The sequence below is a fragment of the Monodon monoceros genome, unplaced genomic scaffold, assembly GCF_005190385.1.
Source record: "Monodon monoceros isolate NGI ecotype Baffin Bay Population unplaced genomic scaffold, NGI_Narwhal_1 Super_Scaffold_7, whole genome shotgun sequence".
Taxonomy (NCBI): Eukaryota; Metazoa; Chordata; class Mammalia; order Artiodactyla; family Monodontidae; genus Monodon; species Monodon monoceros.
In genome coordinates this window covers 25,083,886-25,100,805 of record NW_021703784.1, presented here as the reverse complement: position 1 = coordinate 25,100,805, position 16,920 = coordinate 25,083,886, and the positions used below count along the sequence as shown (strand labels likewise).

Below are 16,920 nucleotides of genomic sequence, written 5' to 3'. Positions count from 1 at the left end.
GCCAAGCAGTTTTATTTAACATATACATGTTTATTATTTACCATTGAATATTCTGAGTACTTTGTAAATATTAATCAATATGTATCCAAATGGCAATACTATTAGGTAGGTTTATTTATTATTTCCATTTTAAAGGTGTGGAGTCAAGTTTGGTCATGCCATCTAATTCCCAAGAGTAGGAAAACATTCAAGCAAACATTACACGACAGTGCAGAGATTCTTGGGCCTGGTATATAAGAATTACCTGAGGGTTTCCCATAACACATGTACACATGTGCAGTTTTTAGAAGTCCATTTTTGGTAAGAGTGAAAGATGTAGGAAAAGGACATACCTAAGGTGAGACCACCCATGTTCTAGTCCCATCTCTATGTTTCCTTAGCCATAGACCTTGGACACATCACTTAACTTTTTTGTCTCCATTCTTACACTTGCTCAAATTAAGTGGGTTACTGTAAAATTAAATCAGAGGCTATATTTAAAATTGAAAATAAACATCAAAAAAAGAATGCAGTCTCTAATGCATAATTTGCCCTGAAGACTTTCAGTTTTTGAAGGAATATTCCCTCAATACCCCCAAATAAATGTATTAATTTCTATACTGTTTGTGAACATTTACATATAAGAAACCATTTAAATTATTTACAGTATACTTAAAAGGCTTTGACAACATCTTACTGGAATACAAGATACACATGCAATCTAGTTTCAGTAGGATAAAAAATTGATATGAATTTCTAATTCATGATGATTCATATTGGATAAGCATAAAACCAACCAGTTCTTTAAACAAAGCTTTAGCTTCACACTTACAGATTCAACTCTGTATTAATCTCAGGACTCTTCTTTAATTCACTGATAGCATAGAACTTTAAATGGGAATGATATTAATTAGAATGATAGTGAATATAATCGGGTTGGATAAAAAAGAATCATAGCTGATTCTTTTCACCTAAGTCCTAGCATGAAGTAGGTGTAAGCCTAGGGCACATCTCAAGCGCGTGAAAAGAGATGGCTGAAACTGATCTTTTACAGGATCTGGTATATTAGTCAAAGTTAATAATGCTAGCTGCTATAATAATCTTCAAATCCCAGTCCATTAACTATGTAAAAATTTATTTCTTGCTCACATCATAGATCTGGGGCAGGTTAGGTGTCTTCTGAGCAGCCCTGTTGCAAAAGAGACTTTGGAACCCAGGCTCCTCCTGATTTCATCATCTTTGACATGTGGCCTTCATGGTAGTAGAGGAAAGAGTAGAGAGAGGACTGGAGAATCACAAGGGCTAGGTTCACATTCCAGTGATCATAACTCAGTTGTGTGGTCTTGTGACTAGACCCTGGTCATTCCCTTTTCGTTCTCTGTTGTAATCATACTGGACCTTCTTAAGTTCCTCAAATGTGCTATGCCCTTCTTTCTCTCTGGGGCTTTAAGCTTTTCCTTCACTCATCTTAGAATACTTCCCTTGCCATATTCCAAGAGCTATTACATTTTTCACTATAATATACAGCCTGCAGGACATGTTGCTTCAGCTGAATGCTATTATCTTGACAAGGAATTCTTACACATTGTTCAGTTCATGGGGAAGTTTACAAACACAAATTCTGATAATGTGTGTCTGAGACATTTTGCCAATTCAAAGTCAACCTTCACTGTGATATTTTAATTATTGTAGCATTTTGTATGGTTTGTGAAACTTTTTTCTTAACTGACAACATGTATCATTTAAGTAGAAATCTATTTGTAGACATAAAACTATAGATATGTTTATAGTGTTTCACTGTTACTGAAAATCTATAATCTATGCCTATGTAATATAGCTTCATAAAACGTAATTTTTATTACTTTTCATTGGAGTATAGTTGTTTTACAAGTTTATTTTCTACTGTACAGCAAAGTGAATCAGCTATATATGTATATATCCCCTCTTTTTTTCAATTTCCTTCCCATTTAGGTCACCACAGAGCATTGAGCACACAATGTATTATAATTATAATTTCTTCAACATAATTCTATTATTATCATTTCCTATTTGTAATATCTCTATAGCACCAGCCAAATCATCATTATCTTATTTCATGATGATTAATAACATCAGTAACAATAATAATAGAGGGAAATTATTGAGTGAATGCATATGCAAGTATTAGGCTAGACTTTTTATGTGTATTATCTCATTTAAACTTTGTCCTAGTGCTATTCTATTAAAATTGTTGTTATTTCAATATTACAGAGGATGTTGCTAGAGCCCTGAGAGTACATGTGATCTGCCTATGGTGACTCAGCCAACAAGTGGTGAAACTAAGCTTTAAACTCAGATCATTTTTAGTTTCAAAACTAAACTGTGCAACTAAACTAGCAACTCACTCAACCCTCCCTGGTCTTAGCTTTCTCAGTTACAGTAACTTTGATTGTGTGCACCTTACAATGTCAAGAAGACAAAATGCAACAATGTGTGTGGAAACATTTTGAAAATTCTACATGATGTATAAACTAAGTGATAATTAATAGATATTATTGAGTCACAAACAGGATTTGTCAAGAAGACCTTTGGCAAACATTTCTGGGATATACCCAGAAACTCAAATACTCAAATTGGGTAATAAAATAAACATAATTTGTCTCATAAAATGCAGTAGTGTGCCAGTTTCCACAGGTGTGAAGGAAAGTCATTTATAAAGTTGTTGAAACAAAACTGTCTATAACATTTGTTGAAACAGTTTTGTGATTCACCTTTGATTAATATATTTATAGGCAACTTGGTGGTCTTGTTCAGGTCCTAGCTTTAGGTCATCACTGAACTTCACATTTCACTCTTTTTTTTAATTCAAAATACACTTTCTGACAGTGAACCATCTAAAATGTGGCCGTATATAACAAGAGGTCTGTTTCAAGTCCTTGCCCTTTACCAACTTGTCTTCTGTTTCCATGCAATTTGTCTTTCCTTTTCATCCCTCATTTTCTTTACTTACACTTCATTTACACTTAGATTGTACAAGATGATATTTGAGACAATAATTCCTAAGTCTAGTGAATTTTCAGAATCACATGTAGTCCTTGTAAAAATAATCAATTTCTCAGCCCAACAACAAGGGGTTCTGATTTAGGAGATTTTAGGTAGTTTCAGAAGCCACAGCGAAGTCAGCTAACAGTTATTGAAGGCTAATTTGTGCCAGATATTGTACTCAACATGGTATACAGACCTGTATATTTATTTCATTACAAGTGTTTGAGGTAAATACTATAATCATTTACATTATGATCTATTCTTAGTTTTTAACTGCCTGCTCCTTCCTTTAGTCTCTTAGTGCTTGTCTTTCTCTATAATTATATCCTTACTTGCAAATATGTAGCTGCTCTATATTCTGAACCTGACAATCCTATTACTCAGAGTTTTTTGTCATCTAAATCTTGTGTTCATTGTTTGCTTTTGTCCGTTGCTCAAGCTTAATCGTATTGAGAGTCTTATGAGCCTAGGATGAGGAAGTTTTAGATATCAGTTGACTGAGGACCACTCTAGTCTTCTCTGAGGATGGAGCTTCAGGTCAAGAATCTGATGAGGCTTCCTAATCTTACAAATGTCCCAAGTCTCATAATCCCAATAGCAGTGTGCTCTCCACATGGCTCTCAGTACAGCCTGGCTTCTCTCTGCCCCTGTCAGGGGTCCAGATCAAGGTTTCACTTTTTCTTTATTTGTTTGCTTTGTTTTGATTTGGTTGTTCCTTTTTCTAGTGTGCTTATGTGGGGGTGTACTTGGAAACCTCTCCTACCTCTTAAGAGATGGCTCATAAGTATTTTTTTTTTAATCAGGATCTGTTAGTTCTGCAGCAAGAGGGTCCCTCAGCCCTCCATAACCATATCATTTCTTTTGTAAAATATATATATCATCTCCTCTGTTAGAATATAAGCTCCATGGGGACAGAGACCATAACTGTCTTAAGCTCAACTCTGTCTTTAGTGCTGGATAAAGTTCCTACACATAATATTTTCTTAAACTTTCTATGTAACATTGTTAAAAGAAAAAACCATCTGTGTGACCCAAATATTAAATTGTTTCTTACCCCTAACAAATTAGAGATAATACCTTGACCAAGTGATGGATTGAATATGGGACCCACAAATTTTACTTCAGAGCTATGCTGTCCAGTAGCTTAGCTGGTAGCCGTGTGTGGCAATATACATTTTACTTTAAATTAATGAAAATCAAATCAGCCCCACTAACCATATTTTCCATCATTACAGAAAGATCTATTGGAAATAATCCTCTATATAAAAATTTCAATCCTCTATATAAAAACTAGATTCTGCAGCTCTTCATATATCTTTAACCATGGTATGTGCCCTAGACTAAACAAATACCCTATTATTCCATTAGAAAGTTCCTTCTGTACTCTACTATCCTTAATTCTGCTTATCCAATAGCCAGGATTCTCAGTATTGAACAGGGTTTTGTCAACTTGGGTCTAAGCACAAACTCCAGTTATTTCTTTTACATATTTAACACAATCCAGTCAAAATGCAAAAACCTTATTTTTATTACTAAACAATATATCAAATATAAACTCCTGATCTCCCATCCTCCCCCTGATTATGTATGGGAGAACAGTTATTTTAATATAAGTGCACACACAACACATACATATAAATGGATAATTATATAACACATATATAATTGGATAATTGAAAGTTAGTTGTTTTTTTTTTTTCTTTAAGACCTTACCAGAATATTCTCATGTTAAATTGGTTGGGCCAGAAAGGCCAATATTTTTTACATATCTAAATGGCTCTCTATTATAATACTTTGAGGAGGCTTCACTAATCCTCATGTAATAATGTGTTAGTACTTTGTGCAAAATCATTTTTGTAATGTTTCCTTAAAGAGACAGTAGAATTTCCTGTTTTTGCAGAAAATTTTAGTGGTAGTTCAAAAATTTATTATAGCTTTTTGAAGTATATTTTTATAAACTGGATATATAGAAATATAGCCAAAATCTTCCATGGGATGTGTGAGTGACAGTGTGGTGACAAGGCACCCCAGAGGCTATTCCTTTAATGTGTGTGATTTACTGCTTGTGTGAATGTGATAAAAAAAATGAAATCATTTGCACCCTTTGGGAAAAAAGACAGTGTATGTAGGTAAGGTATTAAAAACTTCATATCAATTTAATATTCCCCACATAGTATGAAATTTAGTGCTTGTTAAATACCAAAGGAATGAGGACTCTAAAAACAAAACATAAGCATTTCTCAACAGAATGACCAAAAATTTGCAGATATAACTTCTTTCAACTATAAAGCGTAACCTATATCCTTTCAATATTATATGAATCCTGCCATGATTTAAAAAGAAAAATGGAATCTAATCTTGGAATATTAAACCAATTTTGTCATGTGCTTTACTGGCTTATCTATCAAAACAGAATTCAAATCCATTTTGAGAATGAATTTCTGAGGTGTAAAGAATAACAATGAAACTAAATACAAATGCATGGGAAATAAAACGAGCACAGAAAGATTAAAATGTCTGAATGGTTATTTTTATTTATATATTTATTTTTGCAAAGAAAAACACCAGCAATGATTTCATCAATAAACAGTATGACTTTTATTGTATCTCATCTCAACAAAGGCAACATTTCAATCTATACAGTAAATAATTAGCCTTAGATGTTAATATCCCTCCAGATACATACACACTTTACTGTTCAATTTGCTGTTAAATTTAGTAAAAATGCAAAAATTCTCTGCCTAAATTATTGCATATTTAAAGAGCTTAGCACAGTACTGGTAGGTCATGGATATTAAATAAATATTTGTGAAATAGGTGAATAAATAAATAAATGTTTTAAATTTCTATTAAATTATATTTAGTGTACTTGAGTTAAGAATTTTTAAATTGTTTCTCTAAATAAGAATATTTAATGAAGGATTCATGTCAAAGAAATAAAAACATTTCAAAACTTTTTAAAGGTTGTAGCTACTATAAATGCAGATATTTTAGGTTGAAATTTTTAAAAATCAGCAGTCCTCTGGGTGAAATTGGTTTTGTTACTGAACACCTTATTTCTTTGATAAATATATTCTAAAAATCAAAACACAAACAACAATTGAATGATAAAAATAAATAAGCAAGCAAAGAAAACAAAAACTCTTCTACTTTATTAAGTGAGCTTTTTTTCTTTTTCTATTAATTGCCACCTTTCTTTTATTTATTTATTTACTTTTTTATTTTCTGTAATATATTTATTCCAATTTTTTTTAACACTACAGTTTTTTGTTTTTGTTTTCACACACACACACTGTATTTTATTTTTACAAGAGATAAACTGACACCAAGCATTGTAAATGGATGACCACAACAAAAGCAACAATGATTGCAATTACCAAACACGAAACACACTCATACTGTGTCATAATATTGACATTCAGTCCAGTGATCCTCCACTGTAACCGCTCCTTTACTTTGCAGTGAAAATTGATTTGTATATTTTTTGCCTCTGAGTCCTTGTGGGATTTTTTTTTTATACAAACAGAAAGTCACAAAAATTATAATCATCCTCATCAGTTCACTCAGTTCCATGTAATTAATTTTTTCATCTTGATATTTTGTTAGCACTTTTATGAATTCATCAGTTTTCCATTAGAGTTCTGAAAATGCTTATTCATTCAGTTCAGCAGTATAGTCAGTTACCAGAAACCTGTACTTGTCAGAGTCTTTTCCATGAATTCCTTGAACATGAAACCCTTTTATGGGAACATTTTTGCAAAAGCATCAGAGTACACCCAGAACTGTCTGTAAATGACAAAAGACTTAAAAATGACCATGGTTAAAGATTTGATGAAAGTTCATAATAATGCAATTGACAAGGAAATTTAATTATTTCTGTGATATACATTTTAAAGTAATAACTAGAATTATGACTTATAACATTATACCAGAACATATAAGATTTTTAGAAATTTCATATAATGTCTGAAGCATTTATATTAACATATTTCCATACAAATAACCCAAAGAAAGTTTAGTATTAGTTCTTTTTGTTTGTTTGTTTCTTTTTTTATACTGCAGGTTCTTATTAGTCATCAATTTTATATACATCAGAGTATACATGTCAATCCCAATCACCCAATTCAGCACACCACCATCCCCACCCCACTGTGGTTTTCCCCCCTTGGTGTCCATACATTTATTCTCTACATCTGTGTCTCAACTTCTGCCCTGCAAACCGGTTCATCTGTACCATTTTTCTAGGTTCCACATACATGCGTTTTTTCCTTTCTGACTTACTTCACTCTGTAAGATAGTCTCTAGGTCCATCCACGTCTCAACAAATAACTCAATTTCTTTCCTTTCTATGGCTAAGTAATGTTCCATTGTATATATGTACCACATCTTCTTTACCCATTCATCTGTCAATGGACATTTAGGTTGCTTCCATGACCTAGCTATTGTAAATAGTGCTGCAATGAACATTGGAGTGCCTGTGTCTTTTTGAATTATGGTTTTCTCAGGGTGTATGCCCAGTAATGGGATTGCTGGAGCATATGGTAATTCTATTTTTAGTTTTTTAACGAACCTCCATACTGTTCTCCATAGTGGCTGTATCAATTTACATATCAACCAACAGTGCAAGAGGGTACCATTTTCTCCACACCCTCTCCAGCATTTGTTGTTTGTAGATTTTCTGATGATGCCCATTCTAACTGGTGTGAGGTGATACCTCACTGTAGTTTTGATTTGCATTTCTCTAAAAATTAGTGATGTTGGGCAGCTTTTCATGTGCTTCTTGGCCATCTGTATGTCTTCTTTGGAGAAATGTCTATTTACGTCTTCTGCGCATTTTTGGATTGGGTTGTTTGTTTTTTTAATATTGCGCTGCATGACCTGTTTATATATTTTGGAGATTAATCCTTTGTTAATTCGTTTGCAAATATTTTCTCCCATTCTGAGTGTTGTCTTTTCGTCTTGTTTATGGTTTCCTTTGCTGTGTAAAAGCTTTGAAGCTTTGTTAGGTTCCATTTGTTTCTTTTTGTTTTTATTTCCATTACTCTTGGAGGTGGATCAAAAAAGATCTTGCTGTGATTTATGTCAAAGGGTGTTCTTCCTATGTTTTCCTCTAACAGTTTTATAGTGTCCAGTCTTATATTTAGGTCTCAAATCCATTTTGAGTTTATTTTTGTGTATGGTGTTAGGGATTGTTCTAATTTCATTCTTTTATATGTAGCTGTCCAGTTTTCCCTTTCCCAGCACCACTCATTAAAGAGACTGTCTTTTCTCCATTGTATATCTTTGCCTCCTTTGTCATAGATTAGTTGACCATAGGTGCATGTGTTTATCTCTGGGCTTTCTATCTTGTTCCATTGACCTATGTTTCAGTTTTTGTGTCAGCACCATACTGTCTTGATTACTGTAGGTTTGTAGTATAGTTGGAAGTCAAGTAGTCTGATTCCTCCAGCTCTGTTTTTTTTCCCTCAAGACTGCTTTGGCTATTCAGGGCCTTTTGCATCTCCAAACAAACTTTGGGTCTAGAAACAAATTTCTAGTTCTGTAAAAAATTCCATTGGTAATTTGATAGGGATTGCATTGAATCTGTAGATTGCTTTAGGTAGTATAGTCATTTTCACAATATTGATTCTTCCAATCCAAGAACATGGTATATCTCTCCATCTGTTGGTATCATCTTTAATTATTTTCATCAGTGTCTTATAGTTTTCTGCATACAGGTCTTTTGTCTCCCTAGGTAGGTTTATTCCTAGGTATTTTATTCTTTTTGTTGCAATGGTAAATGGGAATATTTCCATAATTTCTCTTTCAGATTTTTCATCATTAGTGTATAGGAATGCCAGATATTTCTGTGCATTAATTTTGTATCCTGCAACTTAACAAATTCATTGATTAGCTCTAGTAGTTTTCTGGTGGCATCTTTAGGATTCTCTATGTATAGTATCATGTCATCTGCAAACAGTGACACTTTTACTTCTTCTTTCCCAGTTTGTATTCCTTTTATTTCTTTTTCTTCTCTGATTGCCGTGGCTAGGACTTCAACTATGTTGAATTATAGTGGACATCCTTGTCTTGTTCCTGATCTTAGAAGAAATGCATTCAGTTTCTCACCATTGAGAATGATGTTTGCTGTGGGTTTCTCATATATGGCCTTTATTATGTTGAGGTAGATCCCCTCTATGCCCACTTTATGGAGAGTTTTTATCATAAATGGGTGTTGAATTTTCTCAAAAGTTCTTTCTGCGTCTATTAAGATGACCATATGGTTTTTAATAGGGTGTATCACATTGATTGATTTACGTATATTGAAGAATCCTTGCATCCCTGGGATAAATCCCACTTGATCATGGTGTATGATCCTTTTAATGTGTTGTTGGTTTCTGTTTGCTAGTATATTGTTGAGGATTTTTGCGTCTATGTTCATCAGTGATACTGGTCTGTAATTTTCTTTTTTTGTAGTATCTTTGTCTGGTTTTTGGATCAGGGTGATGGTGGCCTCATAGAATGAGTTTGGGAATGTTCCTTCCTCTGCAATTTTTTGGAAGAGTTTGAGAAGGATGGGTGTTAGCTCTTCTCTAAATGTTTGGTAGAATTCACCTGTGATGCCATCTGGTCCTGGACTTTTGTTTGTTGAAAGATTTTTAATCACAGTTTCAATTTCATTACTTGTGATTGGTCTGTTCATATTTTCTGTTTCTTCCTGGTTCAGTCTTGGAAGGCTTTATACCTTTCTAAGAATTTTCCATTTCTTCCAGGTTCTGCATTTTATTGGCATAGAGTTGCTTGTAGTAGTCTCTTAGGATGCTTTGTATTTCTGTGGTGTCTGTTGTGACTTCTTTTTCATTTCTAATTTTATTGATTTCAGTCCTCTCCCTCTTTTTTTTGATGAGTCTGACTAATGGTTTATCAATTTTGTTTATCTTCTCAAAGAACCAGCTTTTAGTTTTATTGATGTCTGCTATTGTTTTCTTTGTTTCTATTTCATTCATTTCTGCTCGAATCTTTATGATTTCTTTCCTCCTGCTAACTCTGGGTTTTGTTTGTTCTTCTTTCTCTAGTCCCTTTAGGTGTAAGGTTAGATTGTTTAGTTGAGATTTTTCTTGTTTCTTCAGGTAGGCTTTTATACTATAAACTTCCCTCTTGGAATTGCTTTTGCTGCATCCCATAGGTTTTGGATCGTCGTGTTTTCATTATCATTTGTCTCTAGGTATTTTTTGATTTCCTCTTTGATTTCTTCAGTGATCTCTTGGGTGTTCAGTAACATATTGTTTAGCCTCCATGTGTTTGTGTTTTTTATGCTTTTTTCCCCTGTAATTCATTTCTAATCTCATAGTGCTGTGGTCAGAAAAGATGCTTTATATGATTTCAATTTTCTTAAATTTACTGAGGCTTGATTTGTGACCCAAGATGTGATCTATTCTGGAGAATGTTCCATGCGCACTTGAGAAGAAAGTGTAATCTGCTGTTTTTGGATGGAATGTCCTACAAATATCAATTAAATCTATCTGGTGTATTGTGTCATTTAAAGCTTCTGTTTCCTTATTTATTTTCATTTTGGATGATCTGTCCATTGGTGTAAGTGGGGTGCTAAAATCCTCCACTATTATTGTGTTACTGTTGATTTCCTCTTTTATAGCTGTTAGCCGTTGCCTTATGTATTGACATGCTCCTATGTTGGGTGAATATATATTTATAATTGTTTTATCTTCTTCTTGGATTGATCACTTGATCATTATGTAGTGTCCTTCCTTGTCTCTTGTAACATTCTTTATTTTAAAGTCTATTTTATCTGATATGAATATTGCTGCTCTAACTTTCTTTTGATTTCCATTTGCGTGGAAGATCTTTTTCCGACCCCTCACTTTCAGTCTGTATGTGTCCCTAGGTCTGAAGTGGGTCTCTTGTAGACAGCATATATATGGGTGTTGTTTTTGTATCCATTCAGCAAGCCTTTGTCTTTTGTTTGGAGCATTTAATCCATTCACGTTTAAGGTAATTATCGATATGTATGTTTCTGTGACCATTTTCTTAATTGTTTTGGGTTTGTGTTTGTAAATCCTTTTCTTCTCTTGTGTTTCCCACTTAGAGAAGTTCCTTTAACATTTGTTGTAAAGCTGGTTTGGTGGTGCTGAATTCTCTTAGCTTTTGCTTGTCTGTAAAGCTTTTGATTTTTCCATTGAATCTGAATGAGATCTCTGCCAGGTAGAGTAATCTTGGTTGTGGGTTCTTCCCTTTCTTCACTTTAAGTATGTCATGCCACTCCTTTCTGGCTTGTAGAGCTTCTGCTGAGAAATCAGCTGTTAACCTTATGGGAGTTCCCTTGTGTGTTATTTTTCGTTTTGCCCTTGCTGCTTTCAATAATTTTTCTTTGTCTTTAATTTTTGCCAATTTGACTACTTTGTGTCTCGGTGTGTTTCTCCTTGGGTTTATCCTGTATGGGACTCACTGCACTTCCTGGACTTGGCTGGCTATTTCCTTTCCCATGTTAGGGAATTTTTCGACTATAATCTCTTCAAATATTTTCTCTGGTCCTTTCTCTCTCTCCCTTCTGGGGCCCCTATAATGCAAATGTTGTTGCATTTAATGTTGTCCCAGATGTCTCTTAGGCTCTTTTCATTTCTTTTCATTCTTTTTTCTTTATTCTGTCCTGCAGCAGTGAATTCCACCATTCTGTCTTCCAGGTCACTTATCTGTTCTTCTCCCTCAGTTATTCTGCTATTGATTCCTTCTAGTGTAGTTTTCATTTCAGTTTTTGAATTGTTCATTTCTGTTTGTTCGTTCTTTAATTCTTCTAGGTCTTTGTTAAACATTTCTTGCATCTTCTCAATCTTTGCCTCCATTCTTTTCCTGAGGTCCTGGATCATCTTCACTATCATTATTCTGAAGTCTGTTTCTGAAAGGTTGCCTATCTGCACTTCATTTAGTTGTTTTTCTGTGGTTTTATCTTGTTCCTTCACCTGGTACATATCCCTCTGCCTTTTCATCTTGTCTATCTTTCTGTGAATGTGTTTTTTGTTCCACAGGCTGCAGGATTGTAGTTCTTCTTGCTTCTGCTATCTGCCCTCTGATGGATTAGGCTATCTAAGAGACTTGTGTAAGTTTCCTGATAGGAGGGACTGGTTGTGGGTGGAGCTGACTCTTGCTCTGTTGGGCAGAGCTCATTAAAACTTTAATCCACTTGAATGTTGATGGGTGGGGCTGGGTTCCCTCCCTGTTGGTTGTTTTGCCTGAGCAACACAACACTGAAGCCTACCTGCCTCTTTGGTGGGGCTAATGACAGACTCTGGGAGGGCTCACACCAAGGAGTACTTCCCAGAACTTCTGCTTCCAGTGTCCATATCCCCACGGTGAGCCACAGCCACTGCCCACCTCTGCAGGAGACCCTCCAACACTAGCAGGTAGGTCTGGTTCAGCCTCCCCTGGGGTCACTGCTCCTTCCCCTGGGTCCTGATGCGCACACTACTTTGTGTGTGACCTCCAAGAGTGGAGTCTCTGTTTCCCCCAGTCCTTTCGAAGTCCTGCTATCAATTCCCAGTAGGCTTCAAAGTCTGATTCTCTAGGAATTCTTCCTCCCATTGCCGGACCCCCAGGTTGGGAAGCCTGACGTGGGGCTCAGAACCTTCACTCCAGTGGGTGGAGTTCTGTCGTATAAGTGTTCTCCAGTCTGTGAGTCATCCACCCAGCTGTTATGGGATTTGATTTTACTGTGATTGTGCCCCTCTTACCATCTCATTGTGGCTTCTCCTTTGTCTTTGGATGTGGGGTATCTTTGTGTGTAAGTTCCAGTGTCTTTCTGTCGATGATTGTCCAGCAGCTAGTTTTGATTCTGGTGTTCTCGCAAGAGGGAGTGAGAGCACATTCTTCTACTCCGCCATCTTGGTTCCTCCCCCAGCAATTTTTCATTTATCATAATTCCCTACAAGTTTACCTAATATTTTGCCTATATCAATAGATAATTTCTTTATATTGCTGAATAGTGTCTCATGTTTGGTTTAACCATTCACCCACTGAAATACGTCTGGATTGTTTTCAATGTTTGGCTATTATGAATATGTCTTTATTTCTAGTTTTATTCCATGTGGTCAGAGAACATATTCCATGTAATTTGAATTTTAAAAATTTGTTGTGATGTTATTTTTAAGGCCTACAATATGGTCAATCTTAGTGTATGTTACACAGGTTCTTTGAAAAACATGTATTCTTCTGCTGTTGGGTGGATCACCCTATATCTGTCAATTAGATCTTATTTGTTGAGTTTGTTGTTCTGATCTGTATCAGTTTCCTGTGGCTACTGTAACAAATAACCACAAACTGGGTAGTGTAAGACAACAGAAATTTATTCTTTCACAGCCCTAGAGGTCAGAATCTAAAGTCAAAGTGTGGATAGCTCCTTGCTCTTTCCACAGGATCTGGAGGAGAATAGATTTCTTGACCCTTCTAGCTTCTGGTGCCTACTGGCATGCCTTGGTATTTCTTGGTTTGTGATTGCATCACTCCAACCTTTGTCTCTGTTTTCACACTGTCTTCGTGTGTGTGTGTGAGTGTGTGTGTGTGTGTGTGTGTGTGTGTATAATCTCCCTCTGCTTTTCTCTTATAAGGAGGACACTTGTAATGAGAATCATTAGTGTTATAATTTTTGTTGCAATCATCACATGTGATTTAGACAGCTTATGAGGAGAAGGATAATCTATTGTATTTACCAGTATTTTTAGTCTTTCCATCCTTTTCTTTTCTCCCTTCCTGATGCTTCTTAGAACATTATTTCTCTTATTTCATTCAATTTTTGAGATCTTTCTTTAGCTGTTCTGTTAGGACAAAGACTTTTAGCTTTCCTTCAATTGACAATGTCTTTATTCCCCCTTCATTTTTCAAGAGTAGTTACCCCAGACATAGAATTCGCAATTGACACTTCTTTTCTTGCAGTATCTAAAAAAATGTACTGCTTTCTTTTGACCTCCATAGTTTCAGATGAGAAACCAACTGCCATTCAAATTAGTGTTCCCTACAAGTAATACATCTTTTCTCTGTGACTGTTTTCAAGATATTTTCTTTGAATTTAGTTTTCAAAATTTAATTATAATATGTCTTGAAATTGATTTCTTTGGTTTTATCCTACTAGAGATTCACATAGCTTGTTGATTCTGAGCATTTATATCTTCTATCAGATTTGAGACACTTTCAGCCATTGTTACTTCAAATGCTTCTAGGACTCCCATGATATGAATATTGGATTTTTTGTTATTTTGCTACAGGTCCCTGAAGCTCTGTTTATTTTTTTCAGTCTATTTTCCTTGTTCAGATTGAGTAAATTCTATGGAACTATCCTCACTGATTCTATTCTCTGTCAGCTCCATTCTATTTTTTAGCCCATTCCCCTGTATTATGCTTACCAATTTATGAAATCTGATAGATTTAAAGACAGCTTATTTTCATTATGCCTTATGTTATTTTATTAAAACTTTAATATAATTTTTTTTTTTTTTTTGCGGTACGCGGGCCTCTCACCACTGTGGTCTCTCCCACTGAGGAGCACAGACTCCAGACGTGCAGGCCCAGCAGCCATGGCCCATGGGCCCAGCCGCTCCGCGGCATATGGGATCCTCCCGGACCGGGGCACGAACCCATGTCCCCCACATCGGCAGGCAGACTCTCAACCACTGCACCACTAGTGAAGCCCTTTAATATAATTTAGAATGCAATAAAACCTTAAGGAGATGTTTTAATTTAATGTAGTTTTTCACAAATTTGTCTCCTCCACATAAAAATACATAGTTCCTATAATAGTTGTGCATACTGCTAAATCAATAAATGCAATCATGGTGAATATCTGAATTTATAATTATAATAAAGCAAAAACAATTCAAGAATACTAATTTATATTATTTTCCAATTAGGCTAAACCTGCATTTATGACAGAGACACAAATGCTCCAGTGATATTTGCCCAATTATAAATAAGGAAAAAATTCACTGATAAAAATATTCTAAAATTAAGTTATATACTGTGTATATTGTGGTTTCTCTTTCATGAATTTTTTTTTCTGTTATGTAAGAAGTAATCGATTATTTTATTCTCTCAGGCTCTGCTGATTCAGAGACTTCAAAAAATGAACTAATGCCATATATAAATCAAGAATATATTTTGTTTTTTTGAGGTGGAATATAACATATTGCATTCAGCTTCTTTGTAAGTTAAAGAAAAACACTCTTATTTATTACACATAGCAAATAATGTATAATATTGTTTATGCCTGTATACATATACTGATTTCATATTTAAAATAAAAAGGGAGGTGAAAGCAAAGGTGGAAAAGAAAAAGGTCCATTTGTGACGGTAAATGTGGAGATTAATACATAGGGAAAAAAGAGAAAGAAAAAGAAAAAGGAAACACCAGTGAGGAAGATGAAAGAAACCAGTGATGAGAAAGAAAACCAGACAAGCAGGAGAGATAAAGACTGAATGAAGATAGCATATTGTGGGAGAAAAAAAAAGTAAGGTCAAAGAACAAAGAGGAGAAGGGAGAAGAAAGTAAGATGTAGAAGGAAAAGAAAATAATTAGAAAGAAATCTGAGGAAAAAAAGGGAGAGACCAGATGGAGGTCTAAATCTATGAATATCAGAGGTTTGCCTTAAATCATAAGAAAAAAAATTAAAGTACTAATTTTTTAACTATGAGGTTATACAATATGTGTACCTTCTTTATTACACCTTTAATATTCTAACAAGTATATATCACTAACAAACTCCTCCCCCAAAAAAGCATATCAGGCATATATGTAATAATCTGGAAATACTTTTCAGGATAATTACTTTCTTTGTATTCAAACTATAGCCTGTAGTCTTTTGAGAGCCCACCTTAAATTGGGAATTGAAGGGTCTTCTTCATTCTATTCTATGGGCTATATATATTTGGCTCTCCCTTCCATACTGTGCTAACTTTGAAAAGAGGAAACTTGTTTTATCTTTTTATGCTTATCATCCAGAGAAGTACTAGTAAATAGCAAACACTCAATAAACACTTCAATGAATAAATGAGATTATTATGTAAAAAATGCTGAAATACTGAACACTTGCAGAATCTTTATATAAAAAAGTGAATATTTCATTTCATTAAAAATATAACATGAAGCAAGGATTCAATTTTATTTCCTTAAGTAGACTAGATCTTGGTAAATGGTGCAGGGGGAACAAAGTAAAACATTTGCAGGCTTACAAATCCAAATCTCTTTAGTTTTACCCCATATTTGTTCTATGCCTCCAATTTCATCAACTAGCCTAACTACTTCATGCTATGAAGAACAAAAGAAAATAAATGTATTGAACACATTCCATGTAGTTGGGGAAAGTGACATAGATAAAACTGTTGCACAGTCTCAGTTGGTCTACTTATAGGCTGTTCTCTCCAGGTAATTACAACTAGCTTCCTCTCCAGATGTGCTGAAATATCTTATCCTAACCCAAATAACTATATTTGCATAACCATATCCTAAGTCTTCCTTCCTTCCCTACTGATGCTTATCCCCTCTGAGTGTTCCTTGGGGAACCAAGCTAAAATAGCATAAACCAGTGTTCATGAAATTTTTCATTAAACATCAGTTCTCAAATTCTCCAGTCAAATAGTACAGAAAGGAGGAATAGATTTAAATTACTACATCTTCAGATTCTTTATTTTATTAACTGAATTCCTTTAATACTGTCCCAACTTGGAGGGCTATTTTTAGCTTATATTGAACATGCTAGTTGATTGTTATTTTCTGGTAATACTGGCTTAATGACATCTAGTATAATTTTTTATTTTTAAGAACAAATGAATTGTCAACTAATCTAGTCAGTGCAAAATCTAATATATTTTCATAGGACTACAGCTGGTGAAAAATGACTTACATAAGGCTAAACAATTATTTGTATTCATTTAGTCCCC

General features: G+C 34.6%; 1 protein-coding gene across 2 annotated transcripts in view; it reads left to right on the top strand.

Moving 5' to 3' along the window:
- GUCY1A2 (guanylate cyclase 1 soluble subunit alpha 2) overlaps nt 1–16,920 on the top strand; it is a 426,391-nt gene that overhangs the window by 194,543 nt on the left and 214,928 nt on the right. The window lies entirely within an intron of this gene.